The following is a 23,164-nucleotide window of genomic DNA, read 5'->3' on the forward strand; positions in this document are numbered from 1 at the left end:
TTCAGCGCAGTGTATTTTACAGCAGCAGTTAATATGGTTTCATAATGTTACTCGCCCTGAAATACTATGAAGATTAAAACGATGGGCGGTTATGAAGTATAAGGATATGCCACTCGCAGCATAAGAAACACACATCGGAGCAGTAGTAGACCATCTGACCCGCTCAGCCTGCTCCACCATTCAATAAGATCACGGTCAATCCATTCGTGGACTCAGCTCCACTTACTCGTCTGCTCACCACAACCCTTAATTCCTTTCCTTTTGAAAAGTCTATCTATCTTTGCCTTTAAAACATTCAGTGAAGTACTTTCAACTGCTTTACTGGGCAGGGAAGTCCACAGATTCAGAGCCCTTTGGGTTCTTCCTCAGCTCAGTCCTAAATTTGCTCCCCTTTATTTTGAGGCACTGCCATCTAGCTGTTGTTGCACCTGCCAGTGGCAACAATCTCCCTGCTTCCATCTGACCTATTCCCTTCATAATATTATGTGTTCTATTGAAGATCTAGTCTAGTTATTTCCATGCTGTAAAAGGAGCATTGTTGGCTAATCTCTATTGAAGCAGACTGCGATTAGTGAATTCTGCAGCTCGAGCAGAATTGTCAGTTTGCAGCCAAGAAGCCATTTTGTCATGTTATTTGCATCGGGCAGCCATCTTACTGGCATTGAAGTTAGTAAGAGCATCTGTTAAGCGGTTGTTCCTGACAACAACGAGTTACCTAAGTCTGTATTCAGGTTTCAGCTCCTCATCTCCCCACTTTGGTGTATTACTGGGGCCTGCCTGTTCCCATTTCCAGGGTCCCTTCGGGAAAAGGTTGCTGAGCAGTGGTCACTGGGTGGGCATCTGAGGTAGGTTCTGCCCCCAGTGGGTATCCTGGTCCTAATCAACCCTGTCAGGGCTGGTAGCCAGCATTCGGGATCGTGAGGGCGCTGGATATAATCGGTTTTACCTGTACCTTGCTTCATGGTTCAGTCTGGAAAAGCAAAAGCATAGGATTAAACAAAGGTGATTGAGCTTCTTGATTTTTGTTTCCAATTGTGTATCACTTCCGTCAGACAGCCACGTATTTCAGTCTTGTAACAGAAACCATTCATATTCAGGCTACTCCCAGATTTTGCTGCGTTTACATCCATATCACCCTTGGACATTTTAAGCAAATTGGGCTGGTTTGATCTTGAGAGCAGGACATGCTTCACTAACATTACTGTGATTCCCGGGGGTGGGCTCTAGTTCAGGAAGGCGCTGGCCGCCCATCCCTATGATATCGGCTATGAAGACTGGATGCTTCACTTTCAAAAGGAGGAAAGGTTTGTAATGGTGGGCGGGGGTTGCGCTATATTTCATAACAAAGAACAAGCCCCAAAACAAACCAAACAAAACCAGAGCAGACAAACACGACAAGGTAGTACAGCAAGACAAGACAAGCCAAGCCGAAGAGATAAAACAGAGAAGGTAATCTCAAACTAAAACTTTCACTAATCAATAACCCGACAACGAACAAGAAGACTAATGATTTCTGCAAAACATTCTCGACATTGTAAAACCCGGACAGTCTCATTATAATATATCGCGAAAGACTTTGTTTCGTCTTTCACAGAATAATTTGAAAATCCATTTAGACAACACCAATTTGACCAAATTTGAGTTCCCGACTCATTTGAAGTCCTTCCTTATGCAGGTCCCCGACCTGTTCGTGGGAGTACCCGGCTCCCTGGAGACCCCGAGTACTTTTCAGTCTTTCCTGAATGAATTCTTCCCAAGTCCGACCCTTCTCAGGCTGACTGAGATGATAAGCAGCGAGCACCTGAATGAGAGGAAAACCAAACAGAGGAAATACTCCGGTCTGGCCGGCCGATTCCTCTGCACTCAATAGTGCAGGACTCAAGGCTTTTACACCGCTGTCCACAATCCGTCCATGCCGAGTCTGAGTCATGGCACCAGGTGAAGATCTGGACCCCAGTCTCTCTGATCCATGATCGCTCAACAAGTACTCACACTCAGTCTGGTTCTTTAAGACTCTATTTTCTTCATAAGGCCAGGTACAGAACATCCAGAAACACAGAGGTTGCATCCATCAATATTCCTCAGCTTTGACAAAGGATCAGTTAGACTCGAAACGTCAGCTCTTTTCTCTCCTTACAGATGCTGCCAGACCTGCTGAGATTTTCCAACATTTTCCCTTTTGGTTTCAGATTCCAGCATCTGCAGTAATTTGCTTTTACTTTTTTTCCTCCGAGGAGCTGCACACATGGCTTAAAACAAAGACATTGTTATACTTTTCTTAAAGAAGGGTACAAGTGTGATCACATAGTACATTCAGACAACTAACAATCAATACATGATATTGCTTTTTTTTGACAGTTACTTGGTCCACTGATATTTCCTGGGAACCAACTTTGTTTTTCCAACACTCAGGCCACCCTTATCTCACTAACTGAGCCAGTGCACCTGGCATGTGAAGGTCAGTTAGGATGGCCAGTAATGTCTTATCTAGTCTAGTTATTTCCATGCTGTAAAGGGAGCATTGTCTGCTAATCTCTATTGAAGAAGACTGTGGTTAATTATGCAGCTAGAGCAGAATTAAAAGCCATTTTATCCAGCTTTTAGCAGAATTGTCAATTTGCAGCCTCGAAGCCATTTTGTCATAATATTTGCATTGAGAAGACATTTTATTGCCTCCTAAGTTATTAAGGGCATCTGTTGAGTGGTCGTTTATGACAATGACTTACCTCAGCCTATATTCAGGTTTCAGTTCCTCAAATGTAGTGATTAAAATTCAGAAATTTGCATTGATTAATGAAAGAACTCTAAGGTATGAGCTTTCAGCAGAGGTTAGAGAAACTGGGCCTGTTTTCAGTGGAGGCTGAGGGGAGACTTGGTAGAAGTCTATAAAATTATGAAAGGCACGGATAGGGTCGACGGTCAGAATCTTCCCCAGAGTTGAAATGTCTAAAACTAGGGATCATGTATTTAAGGTGAGAGGGGGAAAGTTCAAAGGAGATGTGAGGGGCAAGTGTGTTCACAGAGAGAGTGGTCGGAGTGTGGAACGCTCTGCCAGGGGTGGTGGTGGGGACAGATATGATAATGGAAATTAAGGGGCTTTTAGTTAGACACACGAATACACAAGGGATGGAGGATTATGGGCCAAGGACAGGCTCCACCTTCCTGTAATGTGGTGACCAGAATTGAACATAATACTAGCCAAAGTCTTAGAAAGCTGCAACGTGACAGCTCGACTCTTGTACTCAGTTCCCCAACCAATTCAGGCAAGCATGCCATAGGCCTCCTTTACCAACATATCTGCTTGTGAGGGCTACTTTCATGGAGTTACGGACTTGAACCCCAAGATCCTTCTGTGCATTAATGCTGTTCAGGGTCCTGCCATTAACTGGATATTTTCCTGAACATTTGACCTCCCAAAGTGCAGCATCTCACACTTGCCCAGATTAAACTCCACCTCCCATTTCTCTGCCCATAACCTGAACTGATCTATATCCCTCTGTGTGCTTTGACCATCTCCTACATTATCCATATCACCCCCGTCCCTGATTTCTGATGTTAAGTGCCCTATCCCCATTGAGAGCATGCAGCATCGTACTGTCCCTGATCTCGGCTGTTGGGCCTGTTTGGTAACTGAGGTGGAGGACAGACCAGAAACAAAACAACAGACCCCCTGGTGTTGCCAGGTTCATGGGATCAGGAACAGCTCAGTTGCTGTGTACGTGGTGCCCTCTGTAATCTTTGTCCTGTCCGTGCAGACCTCTGAGTAATCTAAGCAGGATAGTTCAACGAGAGTCAGAGTCATACAGCACAGAAACCGACTCTTTGGCTCAACCAGTCCGTGCTGACCATAACCCAAACTAAACTATTCCTGCCTGCCTGCTCCTGGCCCATATCCCTCCCAAACCTTTCCTATTCACGTCCTTCTCCAAATGTCTTTTAAACGTTGTCGCTTTGTCCACATCCACCACTTCCTCATTCCACACGCCATCTGCCCTCTGTGTAAATAATTTGCCCCTCGTGTGTTTTTCAAATCTCACCTTAAAAAATGTGCCCCATCGTCTTGAAATCCCCACCATCCTCTGGAAAAGGCAACTACCATTAACCCTATCTGTACCCCTCATGGTGGTTTTAACTGCACAGTTATAGGCATTCCTCAGTTGCAGAATTTTGTTTGTTTAATCTGTACTGAAACTGTGTAGAAATACAGCAACAGCTGGACGATATTCAGGTTGGAGCTGGCAAGTTACAAGTAAATCAACGCCACACGAGTGCCAGGCCAGGAACAGCTCCAAGAAGGGAGAGTCTAAAGGTTGCTCTCTGACATTAAAGATCCAGACTCAGTCAGACGCTGGGTGTGTGATGTCTGTGTTTAACTTCATGGGGTGCATTGAGCATGTTGGAGACAACACAGGATTTTTGACAGCTGCTACATGGTCACACGTGTTCAGTTTCCAGGGAACATTATGTACAAGGTGCTGTTGTTTAGACAGGGGATTTCTACAGGGTCCAACGAGTCTATTAATGAATAGTGGCAGGAGTGAGAGAAGACGCCGAGGTCTCAGACAGGAGACTGCGTTGACATATCCTGCCAAATACCGTGGACGTTGTCAGATTGGACAGAACTCCAACGCCATTAGAGATTCAGAACCAATGACCAGGAACATCCAACACGATCTCAAGAATAATTTTAGACATGAGGATCTTCAATGACGTGGATCAACTGGAGAGCTTGGGAATGTCTTCCTTGGAGAGGAGAAGGTTCTAAAGAGATTTGATGGGGTGTTGGAAGCCATGATGGTAGAGATGGTGAGGTGAGAGTGACAGCCCTTGACATGATTTGACTGAGTGTGGCATCATGGAGCCCTGGCAAAACTGAAATCAATAGGTATCGGGGCAAACTCCCCACTGGTTGGGGTCAGACCTGGCACAAGGGAAGATGGTTGTGGTTGTTGGAGGGTCAGTCGTCTCTGCTCCAGGGTATCATCTAAGGAGTTCCTCAGGATAGTGTCCTAGGCCCCAACCCTCTTCAGCTGTTTCGTCGATGACCTTCCTCCCTCATAAGGTCCAAAGTGGGAATGTTCACTGATATTTAGATTAGATTAGATTAGATTACTTACAGTGTGGAAACAGGCCCTTCGGCCCAACAAGTCCACACCGACCCGCCGAAGCGCAACCCATCCAGACCCATTCCCGTACATTTATCCCTTCACCTAACACTATGGGCAATTTAGCATGGCCAATTCACCTGACCTGCACATTTTTGGACTGTGGGAGGAAACCGGAGCACCCGGAGGAAACCCACGCAGACACGGGGAGAATGTGCAAACTCCACACAGTCAGTCGCCGGAGGTGGGAATTGAACCCGGGTGTCTGGCGCTGTGAGGCAGCAGTGCTAACCGCTGTGCCACGTGCTTTGCGCAGTGTTCAGCGATTCCTCAGATACTGAAGCAGCCCGTGTTCAAATGTAACAGGATCTGGACAATATCCAGGCTTGGGCTGACAAGTGGCAAGTAACATCTGAGCCACACAAATACCAGGCTGTGACCATCTCCAATAAATGTAGGGGGTCTGGGTCGGTTGTGCTTCGGCGGGTCGGTGTGGACTTGTTGGGCCGAAGGGCCTGTTTCCACACTGTAAATAATCTAATCTCATCTAATCTAAAAAGTGACAATCTAACCATCAATACCACGACCATCACTGAATCCCCCATTATCAACATCCTGGGGGTTACCATTGACCAAAACCCTGGATGGGGACAGTTCCAACAACACTCAGGAAACTTGACATCATCCAGAACAAAGCAGCCCCTACTTGATTGGCCCCACATCCACAAACATCCCCTCCCTCCTCCACCGACGCTCAGTAGCAGACGTGTGTACCATCTACACAATACACTGCAGAAATTCAACAAAGATCCTCAGGCAGTACCTTCCAAATCCACGGCCACTTTCATCCAGAAGGACAACGGGCAGCAGATACATGGGAACACCACCCCCCTGCAAGTTCCCCTCCGACCCCCTCACCATCCTGACTCGGAAATATATCGCCATCCCTTTAGTGTGGCTGGGTCAGAATCCCTTGGATTCCCTCCCTCAGGGCATTGTGGGTCTACCCACATTGCGTGGACTGCAGCGGGTCAACAGGCAGTTCACCCCCACCTTCTCAAGGGTGCAACCAGGGACGAGGCAATAAATATGGATTGGTCAGTGATGCCCACAATATAGTATTTAAAAGGCACCTAGATTGGTATATGAATAGGAACAGTTTAGAGGGCCAAGTGCTGGCAAATGGGACTAGATTAAATGAGAATATCAGGTTGGCATGGATGAGTTGGGCTCTGTTTCCGTGCTGTACTCTCTATGACCAAAGTGGACAGGTATAGGTCAGTGAGTATCTGAAAAGCCAGGACAGACGTAATCCAGAGTCTACAGCATGGGAACAGGCCCATCAGCACAACCTGTCCATGCTGCCCCGTGTTCATAATTAACCTAGACCCATTTGCCAGCATTTGGTCCCTACCCCTCCCTCCTGATCCCATCCATGTCCCTGTCTCAATGTTTCTTCAATGATGAGATTGTATTCGTTTCCACCACGACAGTTCCAGACCCTCACCACCCTCTGTGTGAAAACATTTGTCCCCTCTGGACACTTTTGTATCTTTCCCCTTAAACCTGTGCCCTTTAGATTTAGACTTGCCTGCAATGGGGGAAAGCTAACCGCCTTACCTCTGCCTCTCATGGTTTTATAGACCACTGTAAGGTCACCCACTCCGTCTCTGCTCCAAGGATAAAAGCCCTGGCCTACCTAGCCTCATAACTCAAAACCTCCAATCCAGGCAGCATCCGAGTAAATCTTTTCTGCACTCTTTCTAGTTTACTAATATCCTTTCTATAGTCAGATGACCAGAACTGCACGCAGTATTCCAAATGTGGCCTCATCAACATCTCGTACAAAGACGAACCAACTCCTGTACTCAATGATGAAATGCTGGAACAGCCCCATGTTGGGGTCCGAAGGGTCAATCAGGGTACATATCCTCACTGGAACCTTTTGTGATACTAACAAAGAGAGAAACTCTCTCGGGGAGGCATGAAATTAGTAAACAGAATAACATTCAAAGTAAAATTTGAAAAGGCATCTTCATTGAGGAACAATCCAGAAACTTCCATTGGCTCCATTACAGGGCCTGCAGATCAGCAGCCAATTAAAGTGGCCCGTTCAGCTGACCAAGAAATTGTGAACCCATCCCCTTAGACTGTCCGCCATGGCTGAGACAGCCTTGGGCAATCTAAAGCCTCGTTCTTGGCACGTCATCACCTCTCCCCTTCGCAATGTGGCTCAATCATTCCATCAATGAGCCAGTGCCAACTCACGGGCTGTGCTGTCGGCCAATGGAGGAAGGACACGGGAAAGGTGGGAAGGAGGGCCCAGGTGAACAGGATGGACAATGAGAGGCGGGCAGGATTTGGAGCTGGTGCAGCCAATGGCAGGAGGGCTACCTGGGAGGAGGTGAGGTGGCTCAGTGCAGGGAAAGATATGGCTGTGGTCAGACCCTGTCAGAATCACAGTGTCCTTCAGCTTCTGGTGCTGTTGTTACTGTTACAGCAAGGTGAGTACCGGTCAGACTGGAGTCAGACTGCTGGAGGGAGCCCAACGCTGAAGGGAGGGAGATGGAGTTAGGGCAGAGAGACAGGGGGAGGGGGCAGGTAGACAGAGAGATAGGGATGGAGAAAGCAAGGGTACAAGACAAGACGGAAAAGACTGAAAGAGCAGATGGAGGTGAAAAGAGAGATCGGTGGGGAGAGGTTTGAAAGGGAGATTGAGATGAGAGGAAGGGTTCAGAGGGAAGATATAATTCCTGATGTACTCACCCTCCGACAGTGTGACTGTCCCTCAGTACTGACCCTCTCAGTGCAGTGCTCCCTCAGAACTGACCCTCCCAACAGTGCAGCACTCCCTCAGAACTGACCCTCCCTCAATGCGGCACTCCCTCAGCATTGACCCTCGGACAGTGAGGCACTCCCTCAGCACTGTCCCTCTGACAGTCCAGCACTCCCTCAGAACTGACCCTCCGTCAATGCGGCACTCCCTCAGCATTGACCCTCGGACAGTGCGGACTCCCTCAGTACTGACATTCTGACAGTGCTGCACCCCTTCAGTACTGATTCTCAGACAGTGCGGCACTCCTTCAGTACTAACCCTCTGACAGTGCTGCGCTCCTTCAGTACTGATTCTCAGACTTTGCGGCACTCCTTCAGTACTAACCCTCTGACAGTGCTGCACCCCTTCAGTACTGATTCTCAGACTGTGCGGCACTCCTTCAGTACTAACCCTCTGACAGTGCTGCACCCCTTCAGTACTGATTCTCAGACAGTGCGGCACTCCTTCAGTACTAACCCTCTGACAGTGCTGCGCTCCTTCAGTACTGATTCTCAGACTGTGCGGCACTCCTTCAGTACTAACCCTCTGACAGTGCTGCACCCCTTCAGTACTGATTCTCAGACTGTGCGGCACTCCTTCAGTACTAACCCTCTGACAGTGCTGCACCCCTTCAGTACTGATTCTCAGACTGTGCGGCACTCCTTCAGTACTAACCCTCTGACAGTACTGCGCTCCTTCAGTATTGACCCTCTGAAAGTGTGAGAGTGAACTGAACCTGTGACCTTGATGTTTTGGCTGTTTGAAAGATTGCTTTCAATAATGGGCAACTTACACCGCTGTCTCTGTGTGTCTATGTTTGACTCTGTCCCCCTGCCTCTCTCTCACTCTCTGTCTTTACCTGTTTGTGTGTCTCTCTCTCTCTAACACCTCTGTCTCAGTGTGAAACTATGTTGTTGTGTTTGACTCTCTCCCACTGCCTCTTTCTCACCCTCTCTCTTTACCTCTCTGTCTGTGTGTGTGTCTGTCTGTCTCTGTGTCCCTCTCTCCTGGTTTGTCCTCCTTTCCTCTTGCTCTCTCCCACGTTATCTTCGTGTCTTGCTGTCCTCTCTGTAGTCGATGTTTCACTATCACACTCTGTCCATCAAGACACTGTTTCCATTATGTTTTATTGCTCAAAATATCAATGATCATCAGGTCATAACTGAAAGCTTCAACGAATGTCAGCAATAACAACAAATTCACTCTCCACAGGATTACACTGAGCAGGGCCACAACAGGACACTGTATTCACCTTTTCCACTCGGGCAGTGTAGTGGGAGCTTTACTGTGTGTGTAACCAATATATTGTCCCTGTTCTGGGAGTGTTTGATGGGGCCACTGTAGAGGTAGCTTTACTCTATATCTAACCCAGTGCTGTCCCTGCCTTGGGAATGTTTGATGGGGGACGGTGCAGTGGATGCTTTCTTCAGTATCTAACCCTGTACTGTACCTGACCTGGGAGTGTTTGATCGGCAATAGTGTAGAGGGAGCTTTACTCTGTATCTAACCCCATGCTGTCCCTGCCTTTGGAGTGTTTGATGGGGGACAGTGTAGAGGGAGCTTTACTCTGTATCTAACCCCGTGCTGTCCCTGTCCTGGGAGTGTTTGATGGGGGACAGTGTAGCGGATGCTTTCCTCTGTATCTAACCTAGTGCTGTACCTGCCCTGGGAGTGTTTGATGGGTGATAGTGTAGTGGGTGCTTTCCTTTGTTGTACCTGCCCTCAGTGTGTATTCAGGAACATTATAACTAACTAACAATGTGTTTATGTGGCAATTATGGGTCATTGCCCACCTTTTGCTTTGTCATTTTCTGGTCAGAATTTCAGAAATGCTAAAGGCCAGGCCAGGAAAGTGGCCCCGTGTGTGTCTCTGTCTCTCTCTCTGTGCCTGAATCTCCCTTTTTCTCTCTCTGTTAGTCTCTCTGTGCCTTTCTATCTCTGTCTGTCACTCTCTCTGATCATCGACCCGTGGCATCTGCCATGAGGCAGTGATCTTCCAGCCAGTTCTGTTTCATATTGTTAAAAACCACACATCACCAGGTTGGCGTCCAACAGGTTTATTTGGAAGCACGAGCTTTCTAAGCGCTGCTTCTTCATCTGGTGGCCTTCACCTGCTGCAGGGAGAGGGAATTTTACCGTGTTCTCTGACCTACCCAGTGACTCACCAGCTTCTCTGTTTGCCTCATCTTTTCAGCAGTGTCAACTTCAGCAACTACCAAGCTGCTGTCAACATTTCTGTGTTCTTTGTTTAGTAGCTATGCTTCTTTTAAAGCTCTTCAAATCTCAATCTGAGTTCCAACTCTAACATTGTGCTGCAAGTCCAATGAGTACATCATTGTTTGTACTCTGCCTGTACCAGAACAGGATCAAAACATCAACAAAACATTGCCAAGGATTTAATTAACATGACAATGTTACTGTGAGTGCTCTAGAAACACAAAGCAATTGAGCGACAACAAATTAAAGCTGGGAAGAGTGAACAAGTGTTGAAGGAGTAGTTTTCAGTGTTCGGGTCAATGTGCTGAACTTCAATGTAGATTCTTTCCTGGGCTGAACGTAACACAGATGTAGCATAAATACTGTTGCGAGGTTTGGGTATGTAAAATGGGGCAGAGCATCGCGTGGTCCCTTTAAAGTGTGTGTTTTTCTTTCTTAGTGCTCACAGTTAAAACGGATACCCAGGAGCAGAGAGAGAGCCCAAATTGAAACATTTTGTGTCAGGGAGGCAAGTAGTAGTTTTTAATCAAGACAACAATCTTTTCAAATTTAGCGAATCAATAAAAAGCAGGCCCTTAGATACCAAAAAAATCAATTAAATATGAAAAGTCATCCCGGTATAAAAAGTGAGGGCATTTGGAAAATAAGCTGAGAGCCAATTGCTATCTGCTGAGAGATAACCACAGCAAATAGATGGTACTTTCTCTCAGAGCTGGGAGCTATTCTCTCTTACCAGGTCACAGTTAGCTGTCTACCGAATCTCCAAATGCCCTCATCGTTTACACCAGTAATGACCTACCAATATTTTCAGATTTGCAGTTAATTGTTTTTTATTTGGTATCTAAGGGCCTCTTTTCTGTTGATTGGCTAAATTTAAAAGGTCTGTTGGAGAGTCATAGAGAGTTCCAGCACAGAAACAGACGCTTTGGTCCAACTATTCCATGTTGATCAGATATCCTAAACTAATCTAGTCCCATTTGCCAGCACTTGGCCCATATCCCTCTAAACCCTTCCTATTCATGTGCCCATCCAGATGCCTTTTAAATGTTTAATTGTACCAGCCTCCACCACTTCCTCTGGCAGTTCATTCCACACATGTACCACCCTCTGTGTGAAAAAGATGCCCCTTAGGTCTCTTTTATATCTTTCCCCTCTCACCCTAAACCTATGCCCTCTAGTTCTGGACTCCCCCACCCCAGGAGAAAAGACCTTGTCTATTTATCCTCTTCATGCCCCTCATGATTTTATAAACCTCTATAAGGTCACCCCTCAGCCTCCGGCGCTCCAGGGAAAACAGCCCCAGCCTGTTCAGCCTCTCCCTGTAGCTCAGATCCTCCAACCCTGGCAACATCCTTGTAAATCTTTTCTGAACCCTTTCAAGTTTCACAACATCTTTCCGATAGGAAGGAGACCAGAATTGCACACATTATTCCAACAGTGGCCTAACCAATGTCCTGTACAGCCGCAACATGACCTCACAACTCCTGTACTTAATACTCTGACCGATAAAGGAAAGCATACCAAACCCCTTCTTCACTATCCTATCTACCTGTGACTCCACTTTCAGGGAACTATGTACCTGCACTCTAAGGTCTCCTTGTTTGACAATACTCCCCAGGACTTTAGCATTAAGTGTATAAGTCCTGTTAAGATTTGCTTTTCCAAAATGCAGCACCTCACATTTATCTAAATTAAACTCCATCTGCCACTCCTTGGCCCATCAGCCTATCTGATCAAGATCCCTTTGTAATCTGAAGTAATGTTTTTCCCTGTCCACTATGCTCCAGTTTTGTTGTCATCTGCAAACTTACTGACCATACCTCCTATGTTCATATCCAAATCATTTACATAAATGATGAAAAGCACTGGACCCAGCACCAATCCTTGTGGCATACCACTGGTCACAGGCCTCCATTGTCTCCTACCTTGGAGCCAGTTTGTATCCAAATGGCTAGTTGTCCCTGTATGTTGTGTGATCTACAACAAGGCAGAGCCTCTGTATCTGTTACAGACCTTGTTGCTTTCCCGACCCTGGTAGCGATAGTGACAGCACATCATTGTGGCTTCAATTGTTACTGTCTCAGTGTTTATGGATAATGGCCTTTCACTTCCCCAGCAACTCTCTGCTGAAGGCTTGAACAGGTTCAGAGGCAATAATGAATCAATCACTCTCTGCAGGAGTGGAACATAATCTGCTGCTGGACCTGTTTGAGGTCTCCTGCCACCGTTAACAGCAGATTCCTCCTCCTTCTTCTCTCTCCATTCTCTTCAGAGAAGTACCAAAAGCGGATCTAAAGCTTTCCCTGGGGTCTCCGTATCAACGCGGCCAGGGTAAGGGACAGGGGGATTTACAAATGCATGGTGTGGTCCCAGGACGGGTGTCACCTTGATGAGGCTGAAATCATTCTCAACAAGAGATGTAAGTGATGGGGTGGTGGTTGAGTGGGGATGAGAATGTGTAGGAAATGGGAAATTGAAGCTGTTCCATTTTATGACATGGATATCTACAAGTGAGTTCCAGAGCCATAGAGATGTACAGCACGGAAACAGACCGTTCAGTCTAACTCATCCATGCTGACCAGATATCCCAAATTAATCTTTTACCTTCAAAACATTTACATTCAAATCAACAAGAAATTAGCTTTGTTTCCTGGCGGCTCAGTGCCTTTTCTCCAACTCTCTACAGATATTGTCACTCACAGAAAATGATGCTGCTCAAGAAAACTTTGTTGTCCAAAGCTGTTGTCCTTCAATTAGTAATCCAAATAGCTACCATCAAAGATGCTGTTGGAGACAGGCTGCTGTTATTATGGTGCATGTGAACCTCCAACAGGATGATATATCCAAGGCGGTAACATTTACATCAGTTCCCGCAACTTAAGAAACCGTGTGTGGACATGGAGGTATTGAAAGATACAACAGACCTGCATTACAGGTAACCAATGGACACAAGAAGTCCATTCTCAGGTATATGAGTGTCCAGGGTGAGATGAGGTTACAGCAGAGGAGTTTGCTCTTAGTCACATGTCAGACAAGCTTGTGGGTTAGAGACAGTATGAGACACTTCATGACTCTGCAGCTGAAGCCATGTTAGGGCTGGAGAAAGCGAGTTTGCTTTCAGCAGTTGCTATAAGCAGTGGCTTTTAATTTAATAAATCAGAGACCTTTCTTTCAAATTGTCAGGCAGCTACCCAGTGTATCGTGTAAACCATTGAAAGTATCCCAGGGAAGAAGGTTGGCAAGCAGCATTCTGATCAACAATCTCATCAAATCCTGTGATCAGAGACCAGGAAACTGCTCTCTCAGGTTCCCCTTCATTCATAGCACCCAGGTTTCTTTCTCGATTGATGGCTGTGTATTTGTGTTTGTGTGTGTGAGTGTGAGTATATATGTGTGTACGCAAAAGAGTATGTGTGAAAAAGTGTGTGAGACTGTCTACGTGTTCGAGGATGTGTGTGTGTGTTTGTACTTGTGAGAGCGAGTGCATCTGTGTGTGAAAGTGAGTGCATGCAAGTGAGTGTGTCTGTATTTCTGTGTCTCTGACAAAGTTTGTGTGTGGGAGAATGTGACAGTGTGTGTGGGGGGGAAGAGTGTAGGAGAGTGCATGTGTCTGTGTGTGTTTTTATAAAGGGGTTACAGTTTTAGCTAGTCGATGGCTTTTGTGTTTGTTTCTCTGTAGCCAGAGTATGTGTGTGTCCATGAGAGAATGTGTGTGTGTCCCTGTGAGTGTGTCTGTGCCTGTGAATGTGTACATGTATAAAGTGGTGAGAATTTTAGCTTGATAATATTTGTGTTTGTTTCTCTGTAGCTGGAGTCTATTCGCTTGGAATAAACAGTGATTCCTTATAAATACAGAAAGTACCTCTGGGCTTTCTGTCATCCAGGATCTGAAAGACAGGAATTTGGGGAATTCTGCCCATTCCTATCATATCTTTAACATTTGTGATAACACAGCGAACAGCAAGGTCTTCATTTCCAGGGTGGAGACCCAGGTGAGGTATTACACATTCAGTCACACTTTCCCACTCCAGTCATGTGTCTTGTAGAACTTTATTGAGAGAATATCCTGTAACAGACGATAAATACAGTAACGAGTTTAGCCTCGCATTGGGAATTATTCTGGGAATCTCAACAAGTGGGAAGCGGGAGGGGGGTTTGTAATCTCAATAGGATCAATTTGATGTTATCCTCTTGCGATTCGGGAGATGGGGGTGTAATCTCCTTTGGATACGCAGCATCAGGATTTAGATTCCTGTTGGGAGACAGCCTGGGAGATGGTGTGAGCCAGGGACACATTAGGGTTTGGGAAAGGGGTCTGGGGTCAAGTTTCAGTTTTGGGTCATGGTTCAGAGGGTGGACTGGGATGTTCTCTGTTCAGACACCATCTGTGTTCAGAGATTCCTCATCTTCATTCCTGGTGAATCCACTCAACAATTCAGCATTTAGCATCTGAATCCTGGAAAAAATCAGAGAAATTAGGGTACAGGAAAGTTTACTCCAACCCAGTGCTGTCCATATCCTGTCAGTGTTTGATGGACAGTGTAGAGGGAGCTTTCCTCTGTATCTAATGCATTGCTGTGGAATGCTTTATTTTAAATGCTGGGACATGATGGGGGAGAAGGAGACGTGCCCAAGTCTCTCCTGCCTGTCTGCAGTGCGTTCTGCCTTACAGGGATGTAGTTAGAGCTAAAGCTGTATAATAAAGAGCAGGTTGTTTCAATGAAGTGCATCCACTAATTGCTGTCCCTGACCATGAGGAGATGGCAAATATTTTGCAGCCAATGGGGCTCCAGCGAGCAGTGACATCATCATATGAATTGTGTGTGAAGATGCTGAACATGTGCTGAGACTGTAACTTCACCAAAACGTATCACACACAATGTTCATCTCCAATCAGGGGAGTGTTGCTGAACAAAGAGACCGGGGGGGGGGGTTGGAATCGTAGGTAGATACTAAAAAATGTGTGGCTGGAAAAGCACAGCAGGTCAGGCAGCATCCAAGGAGCAGGAAAATCGATGTTTCGGGCATAAGCCCTTTTTCGTAGGTAGACAGGATAGTGAAGACGGCATTGTACATACTTTCCCATAATGATCAGTGCACTGGCTTTTGGAATTGGGAAGTCATGTTGTGTCTGTACAGGACATTGGTTAGGCCACTTTTGGAATATTGTTCTGGTCTCCCTGCTTTGGAGGGATGTTGTGAAACTTGAAAGAGTTCAGGAATGATTTACAAGGATGTTGCCAGGGTTGAAGGGTTTGAGCTACACGGAGAGACTTTGACTGTTTTCTCTGGAGTGTCGGAGGCTGAAAGGTGACCCTATAAAGATTTATAAAATGATGACGGGATGACTAGGGTAAATAGACAAGGTCTTTTCCCTGGGGTGAGGGAGTTCAGAACTGGAGGTCAAAGGTGAAGAGGGAAAGATATATAAAGGACCTGAGGGACAGCTTTTTCACGCAGAGGGTGGTACGTGTATGGAATGAGCTGCCAGAGAAAGTGGTGGAGGCTGGTACAATTATAACATTTGAAAGGCATCTGGATGGAGTATATGAATAGGAAGGGTTTGGAGGGATATGGGCCAAGTGCTGGCAAATGGGACTAGATTAGCTTGGGGTATCTGGTCGGCTGAAGTTAGACTGAAGGATCTGTTTCCATGCTGTACATCTCTATGGCTCCAGAGCTCACTTCTTGACATCGATGTCACAAAATGGAGCATCTACAATTCCCCATTTCCTGCACCTTCCCCACCTCGAACCCCCCCCCATAACTCCATCACTTACGTGTCACATTGAGAGTGATTTCAGTCTCACCAAAGTGAACCCTGTTCTGGGACCACACCAAGCATTCGTAAATCCCACTGTCCCTTACCCTGGTCTCGCTGATACGGAGACCCCAGGGAAAGCTTTTGATCCGCTTTCTGTACTTCTCTGAAAAGGATGGAGAGAGAACAAGAAGGAGGAATCCACTGTTAACGGTGGCAGGAGATCTCAAACAGGGCCAGCAGCAGATTACGTTCCACTCTTGCAGAGAGTGATTGAGTTCATCATTGCCTCTGAACCTGTTCAAACCTTCAGCAGAGAGATCCTGGGGAAGTGAAAGGCCATTATCCTTAAGAACGGAGACAGCAACAACTGAAGCCACAATGATGTACTGTCACTATCACTGCCAGGGTTGGGAAAGCAACAAGGTCTGTGACAGATGCAGAGGCTCTGTCTTGTTGTAGATCACACAACAAGTGCTTTTTGCCCAAAACGTTGATTTCGCTGCTCCTTGGATGCTGCCTGAACTGCTGTGCTCTTCCAGCACCACTAATCCAGAATACAGGGACATCGAGCCATTTGGATACAAACTGGCTCCAAGGTAGGAGACAATGGAGGCCTGTGACCAATGCTGTGCCTCAACAATTGGTGCTGGGTCCAGTGCTTTGCGTCATTTATATAAATGATTTGGATATGAACATAGGAGGTATGGTCAATAAGTTTGCGATGACACCAAAATTGGAGGTGTAGTGGACAGTTACCTCAGATGACAACGGGATCTTGACCCGATGGGCCAATGGGCTGAGAAGTGGCAGATGAAGTTCAATTTAGATAAATGCGAGGTGCTGCATTTTGGAAAAGTAAATCTTAGCAGGACTTATACACTTAATGGTAAGGTCCTAGGGAGTGTTACTGACCAAAGAGACCTTGGAGTGCAGGTTCAGAGCTCCTTGAAAGTGGAGTCACAGCGAGATAGGATAGTGAAGGAGACGTTTGACTGGTCAGAGTATTGAGGACAGGTGTTGGGAGATCATATTGCGGCTGTACAGGACATTGGTTGGGCCACTGTTGGAATATTGCGTGCAATTCTGGGGTGACAAGTTTCTTTAAGTAGAGTGCCATGCTTCAGGTGACCTTGGCTGTGATGGAGTACGGGAACTTTATTCCATCAGTGACTATAACCATGAGTGTATCTGTGAGTGTATCAAAAGGATGTTGTGAAACTTGGAAGGGTTCAGAAACGATTTACAAGGATGTTGCCAGGGTTAGAGGGTTTGAGCTACAGGGAGAGGCTGAACAGGCTGGGGCTGTTTTCCCTGGAGCGTCGGAGGCTGAGGGGTGACCTTATAGAGGTTTATAAAATCATGAAGGATATGGCTGGAGTAAATAGACAAGGTGCAGAGGTTTATGGTGAGGGTGGGGGCGAGATTTGAACTGGACCTAAGGGGCATCTTTTTCACGCAGAGGGTAATGCATGTATGGAATAAGCTGCCAGAGGAAGGCTGGTACAACGCCAGCATTTAAAAGGCATGGGTACAAGAACAGGCAGGATGTAGAGAGATATGGGCCAAGTTTTGGCAAATGGGACGAGATTAATTTAGGATATCTGGTCGGCATGGACGTGCTGTGCAGCTCTATGACCCTATGTTGGACTTTGAAATCCCATGTTAACTTGTAACTCGGGCAACAAGGGATGTGATAAACACCAGCGATGTACCATCCCACGAGTGAGTAAAAGAATGAAACTTGCTGAGCAATGAATGAATGAACAAGATGTGCTGAAGGACAGCCATTAGTTGGGATGGATTGTAGCCTTTGAGAGAAAGGGGGATGTTTTCTCCAGTCTCACAGTGCAGTCTCACAGATACACTCATGGTTATCGTCACTGATGGAATAAAGTTCCCATACTCCATCACAGCCGAGGTCACCTGAAGCATGGCACTCTACTTAAAGAAACTTGTCACCCCAGACGCTTATATACCTGAGAAATGTAATGTTTTAGAGGTTACAGGCAGCTGTGAAGCTGTATCTACGATACCCAGGCTCCAGTTTGTTTTAAGGTTGCCAGGGACAATATAAATGGTGCCACATTTTGGAATATAACGTGGTTGTCATAATGGCTCAGTGGTTAGCACCGCTGCCTCACGGCGCCAGGGAACTGGGTTTGATCCCATCCTCTAGCTCCTGTCTGTGGAGTTTGCACATTTTCCCCGTGTCTGCATGGGTTTCCACCAGATGCTCCAATTTTCTCCCACAGTCCAAACATTTGCATTTTAGGGTGGATTGGCCATGCTAAGTTTCCCAATAGTGTGCAGGGTCGTGCAGGTTAAGGTGGATTGGCCAGTGGAAATACTGGGGCAAGATTAGATACTGCCTGACCTGCTGTGCTTTTCCAGCACCACTCTAATCTTGATCTGATCTCCAGCATCTGCAGTCCTCATTTTCGCCCAGTGGTACAAACACAAAGTGCCCAGGAATGTGCAGGTTTGGGTGGTCTGGCCAGTACTAAATAACCCATAGTGTTCAGGGATGTGTAGGTTAGGGTGGATGATTCCTGAAGAAGGGCTTATGCCCGAAACGTCGATTCTCCTGTTCCCTGGATGCTGCCTGACCTGCTGCGCTTTTCCAGCAACACATTTTCAGCTCTGATCTCCAGCATCTGCAGACCTCACTTTCTCCCCATGCTAAATTACCCTTAGTGTTCAGGGAAATGCAGGTTAGGGTGGATTGACCATGCTTAATTATCCATAGTGTTCAGGGATGTGGAGGTTAGGGTGGATTGACCATGGGGAATACAGGGATGGGGATGGTTGGGATGCGTTTTCGAGGTTCACTGTGGAGTTGTTGGGCTGAATGGCCTGTTTCCACACTGTGGGGATTCTATGTTGTTGGAAACTCCCACAGGGCCCTTGCTTTTTATGAGAGAGGGAGAATGTACAGAGCGTGTCTCACACTCTCCCTGTTAAACATCTCACAGTGGGTTCAGGGAGACCAACATGGAGGGGGTTATGGGAGTGGCATGGGGACGGGAGTCATGAAGGGGAAAGACCTACCAGAGACTTGGCCTTTGAAGGCCAGCAGTTCTCCGGAAACATCCTGCTTTTTGAATACCCACGTCACGTCACATCAGGATGAGGCCCAAAGCCAGGTGATTGACGGCATAGAACGTCAGCGGCTGGAGGAAGGAGAGAGAGGAATTAAAATCACCCAAAGGCTCTCCAGAGACAATGCCGCACTGGCACCCAACACAACGGTAGGCAGGGGGTGCGATGCCAGTGAGTCACAGGGAATCAACAAACCATCTCAGGCAACATATTCCCCCCACAATTCCTCAGGGTAGACACAACAATTGAAGCGGGTGGTGGCAAGATGTGATGAAGAGGAAATGACAGAGGTAGGGACGGGAATGGGGCTGGAGGGGGTTACAGTGATCCGGAGAAATGTAGGGACTGGAGGAGGTTACACAGATAGGGAGGGATGTAGGATCTGGAGGAGGCTACTGGGATAGTGAGGGGTTTAGGGGCTGGAGGAGGTTACAGAGATATGGAGGGACATGGGGCTGGAGGGGGTGACAGAGATAGGGAGGTGTGTAGGGGCTGGAGGGGGTTACAGAGATAGGGAGGGGTGTAGGGGCTGGAGGGGGTTACAGAGATAGGGAGGGGTGTAGGTGCTGAAGGGGGTTACAGAGATAGGGAGGGGTGTAGGGGCTGGAGGGGGTTACAGAGATAGGGAGGGGAATGGGAGTGGAGGAGTTTACAGAGACAGGGAGGGGTGTAGAGGATGGATGACGTTACAGACATAGGGAGGGGTATGGGGCTGGAGAGGGTTACAGAGATCGGGAGGGGTGTAGGGACTGGAGGAGGTTACAGACATAGGGAGGGGTGTAGGGACTGGAGGGGGTTACAGAGATAGGGAGGGATATAGGAGCTGGAGGAGGCTACAGGGACAGTGAGGGGTGTAGGGGCTGGAGGAGGTTACAGAGATAGGGAGGGGGTGTAGGGGATGGAGGAAGTTACAGAGATAGGGAGAGGGTGTAGGGGCTGGAGGTGGCTACAGAGATAGGGAGGGTGTGTAGGGGCTGGAGGGGGTTACAGAGATAGGGAGAGGGTGTAGGGGCTGGAGGGGGTTACAGAGATAGGGAGGGGTGTAGGGGATGGAGGAAGTTACAGAGATAGGGAGGGGGTGTAGGGGCTGGAAGAAGTTACAGAGATAGGGAGAGGGTGTAGGGGCTGGAGGAGGTTACAGAGATAGGGAGGGGGTGTAGGGGCTGGAAGAGGTTACAGAGATAGGGAGGGGTGTAGGGGCTGGAGGGGGTTACAGAGATAGGGAGTGGGTGTAGGGGAAGGAGGGGGTTATAGAGATAGGGAGAGGGTGTAGGGGCTGGAGGACGTTACAGAGATAGGGAGGGGTGTAGGGGCTGGAGGAGGTTACAGAGATAGGGAGGGGTGTAGGGGCTGGAGGAGGTTACAGAGATAGGGAGGGGGTGTAGGGGCTGGAAGAGGTTACAGAGATAGGGAGGGGTGTAGGGGCTGGAGGAGGTTACAGAGATAGGGGGGGTGTAGGGGCTGCAGGAGGTTACAGAGATAGGGAGGGGGTGTATGGGCAGGAGGAGGTTACAGAGATAGGGAGGGGTGTATAGGCAGGAGGAGGTTACAGAGATGGGGGGGGTGTATGGGCAGGAGGAGGTTACAGAGATAGGGAGGGAGTGTAGGGGCTGCAGGAGGTTACAGAGATAGGGAGGGGTGTATGGGCTGGAGGAGGTTACAGAGATAGGGAGGGGGTGTAGGGGCTCGAGGGGGTTACAGAGATAGGGAGGTGTGTACATGCTGGAGGAGGTTTAAGGAGATAGGGAAGGTTGTAGGGGCTGGAGGAGGTTACAGAGATAGGGAGGGATGCAGAGGTTGAGGGGTTGGCTGAGGTTACAGAGATGGGGCTGTGTGCTGTGATCCTCACAAATGTGCATCTCTACCAGCACTCCCTCTCCCTCTCCCTCCACCCACCACCACCCGAATCCTGCAATAATTCTCACACCAATGTCTCACTTACGTGTTCCACGCTTGCTGGTGATCGTGGGATTATCAGCGATCACAGAGAAAGGTTCACTCGAAGGTGCTGTCAAGAAACAGAGGACTGATATCACCAGAAAGTAACAGACACTTCAACCCTGTGCTGTCCCTGTCCTGGGAGTGAGTGATGGGGACTGTGTAGAGAGAGCTTTACTCTGTATCTAACCCCGTGCTCTTCTTGTCCTGGGAGTGTTTGATGGGGGGGCAGTGTAGAGGGAGCTTTTCTGTATCTAATCCCGTGCTGTTGCTGTTCTGGGAGTGTTTGATGGGGACAGTGTATGGGGAGCTTTACGCTGTATCTAACCCCGTGCTGTCCCTGTCCTGGGAGACTGGACAGTGTAGAGGGAGCTTCTCTCTTTATTATTGCATTACTGACGTGTTGTGAGCTGTTGAGAGGGTGAGATGTCCCCGTCTATCTCCCTCCTGGTTGCAGTGACTAACTCTGACTGACCTGGTGCTTGGTCCGAACTGTACCATAAAGAGGATGTTGGTTGTACTCAGTGCCTGTCCCGGTGAGACTCTATGGTAGTTCCTGACTGTGAGGGACCTCCCCATTACTCTTGGTCTGTCAGACACCAGGGTGTGTTCCCACAGTGGGACCTGCTGACCCACAATCCCATGTCTAACCTAAGGGTGCCTTAAACCAAACTTAATTCAGCCCCACCTCCGAAATTGTTGGCATGGGACTGGAAACTTACCCAATTTCACAGTGTCCCAAACTGTCCTGTGGCCGAGAGCTCCTCACCCTTAGAGCAGCCTGTCCCTCTCCCCCGTCACATACCCTTCACATGGAGCTGGATCGCAACCTGGCCAGAGCATTTCCCATACTGGGAGGTCACCTCACACATGTATGTCCAACTGTCATAAGGAAACACCTTCCTCATGTAGAGACCATTTGTCACAGCGTCAATCCGATCGTGATAGGGCCCTGTGAGAGAGGAACAGTCATCACGTGTCTAAAAGAGAGAGAGAGAGAGACAGGAGGGGAGAGAGAGACAAGAGGGGGTAGAGAGAGAGAGAGACAAGAGGGGGGAGAGAGAGAGAGACAGGAGGGGGGAGAGAGAGAGAGACAGGAGGGGGGAGAGAGAGAGAGACAGGAGGGGGGAGAGAGAGAGAGACAGGAGGGGGGAGAGAGAGAGAGACAGGAGGGGGGAGAGAGAGAGAGACAGGAGGGGGGAGAGAGAGAGAGACAGGAGGGGGGAGAGAGAGAGAGACAGGAGGGGGGAGAGAGAGAGAGACAGGAGGGGGGAGAGAGAGAGAGACAGGAGGGGGGAGAGAGAGAGAGACAGGAGGGGGGAGAGAGAGAGAGACAGGAGGGGGGAGAGAGAGAGAGACAGGAGGGGGGAGAGAGAGAGAGACAGGAGGGGGGAGAGAGAGAGAGACAGGAGGGGGGAGAGAGAGAGAGACAGGAGGGGGGAGAGAGAGAGAGACAGGAGGGGGGAGAGAGAGAGAGACAGGAGGGGGGAGAGAGGGAGAGACAGGAGGGGGAAGAGAGGGAGAGACAGGAGGGGGAAGAGAGGGAGACACAGGAGGGGGAGAGAGAGAGAGGAGGGGGAGAGAGAGAAAGACAGGGGGGGAGAGCGACAGGAGTGGGGGAGAGCGACAGGAGTGGGGGAGAGCGACAGGAGTGGGGAGGGAGACAGGAGGGGGGGAGAGAGGGACAGGAGGGGGGAGAGAGGGACAGGAGGGGGGAGAGAGGGAGACACACGAGGGGGAGAGAGAGAGAGAGGAGGGGGAGAGAGAGAAAGACAGGAGGGGGGGAGAGGGACAGGAGTGGGGGAGAGGGACAGGAGTGGGGGAGAGGGACAGGAGTGGGGGAGAGGGACAGGAGTGGGGGAGAGGGACAGGAGTGGGGGAGAGGGACAGGAGTGGGGGAGAGGGACAGGAGTGGGGGAGAGGGACAGGAGTGGGGGAGAGCGACACAGGAGGGGGGAGAGAGGGACAGGAGGGGGGAGAGAGGGAGACACACGAGGGGGAGAGAGAGAGAGAGGAGGGGGAGACAGAGAAAGACAGGAGGGGGGGAGAGCGACAGGAGTGGGGGAGAGCGACAGGAGTGGGGGAGAGCGACAGGAGTGGGGGAGAGCGACAGGAGTGGGGGAGAGCGACAGGAGTGGGGGAGAGCGGGACAGGAGGGGGGAGAGAGGGAGACACACGAGGGGGAGAGAGAGAGACAGGAGGGGGGAGAGAGAGAGAGACAGGAGG

The 23,164-nt window shown here is 48.6% G+C and overlaps 1 long non-coding RNA gene across 1 annotated transcript; it reads right to left on the reverse strand.

Annotated features, from left to right (window-relative positions):
- Window positions 1-2,133: 2,133 nt before the first annotated feature.
- LOC148138470 (uncharacterized) lies at window positions 2,134-21,945 on the reverse strand. Its single transcript, XR_015753936.1, has 4 exons — window positions 21,661-21,945; window positions 20,943-21,008; window positions 18,950-19,071; window positions 2,134-2,249 (listed from the first exon to the last, which is right to left on the reverse strand). It is a non-coding gene; the product is annotated as an uncharacterized LOC148138470 (long non-coding RNA).
- Window positions 21,946-23,164: the final 1,219 nt, after the last annotated feature.

The sequence above is a fragment of the Chiloscyllium plagiosum genome, unplaced genomic scaffold, assembly GCF_037043375.1.
Source record: "Chiloscyllium plagiosum isolate Xiang-an unplaced genomic scaffold, Cpla_swu_hap1 HiC_scaffold_40, whole genome shotgun sequence".
In the NCBI taxonomy this organism is placed as follows: domain Eukaryota; kingdom Metazoa; phylum Chordata; class Chondrichthyes; order Orectolobiformes; family Hemiscylliidae; genus Chiloscyllium; species Chiloscyllium plagiosum.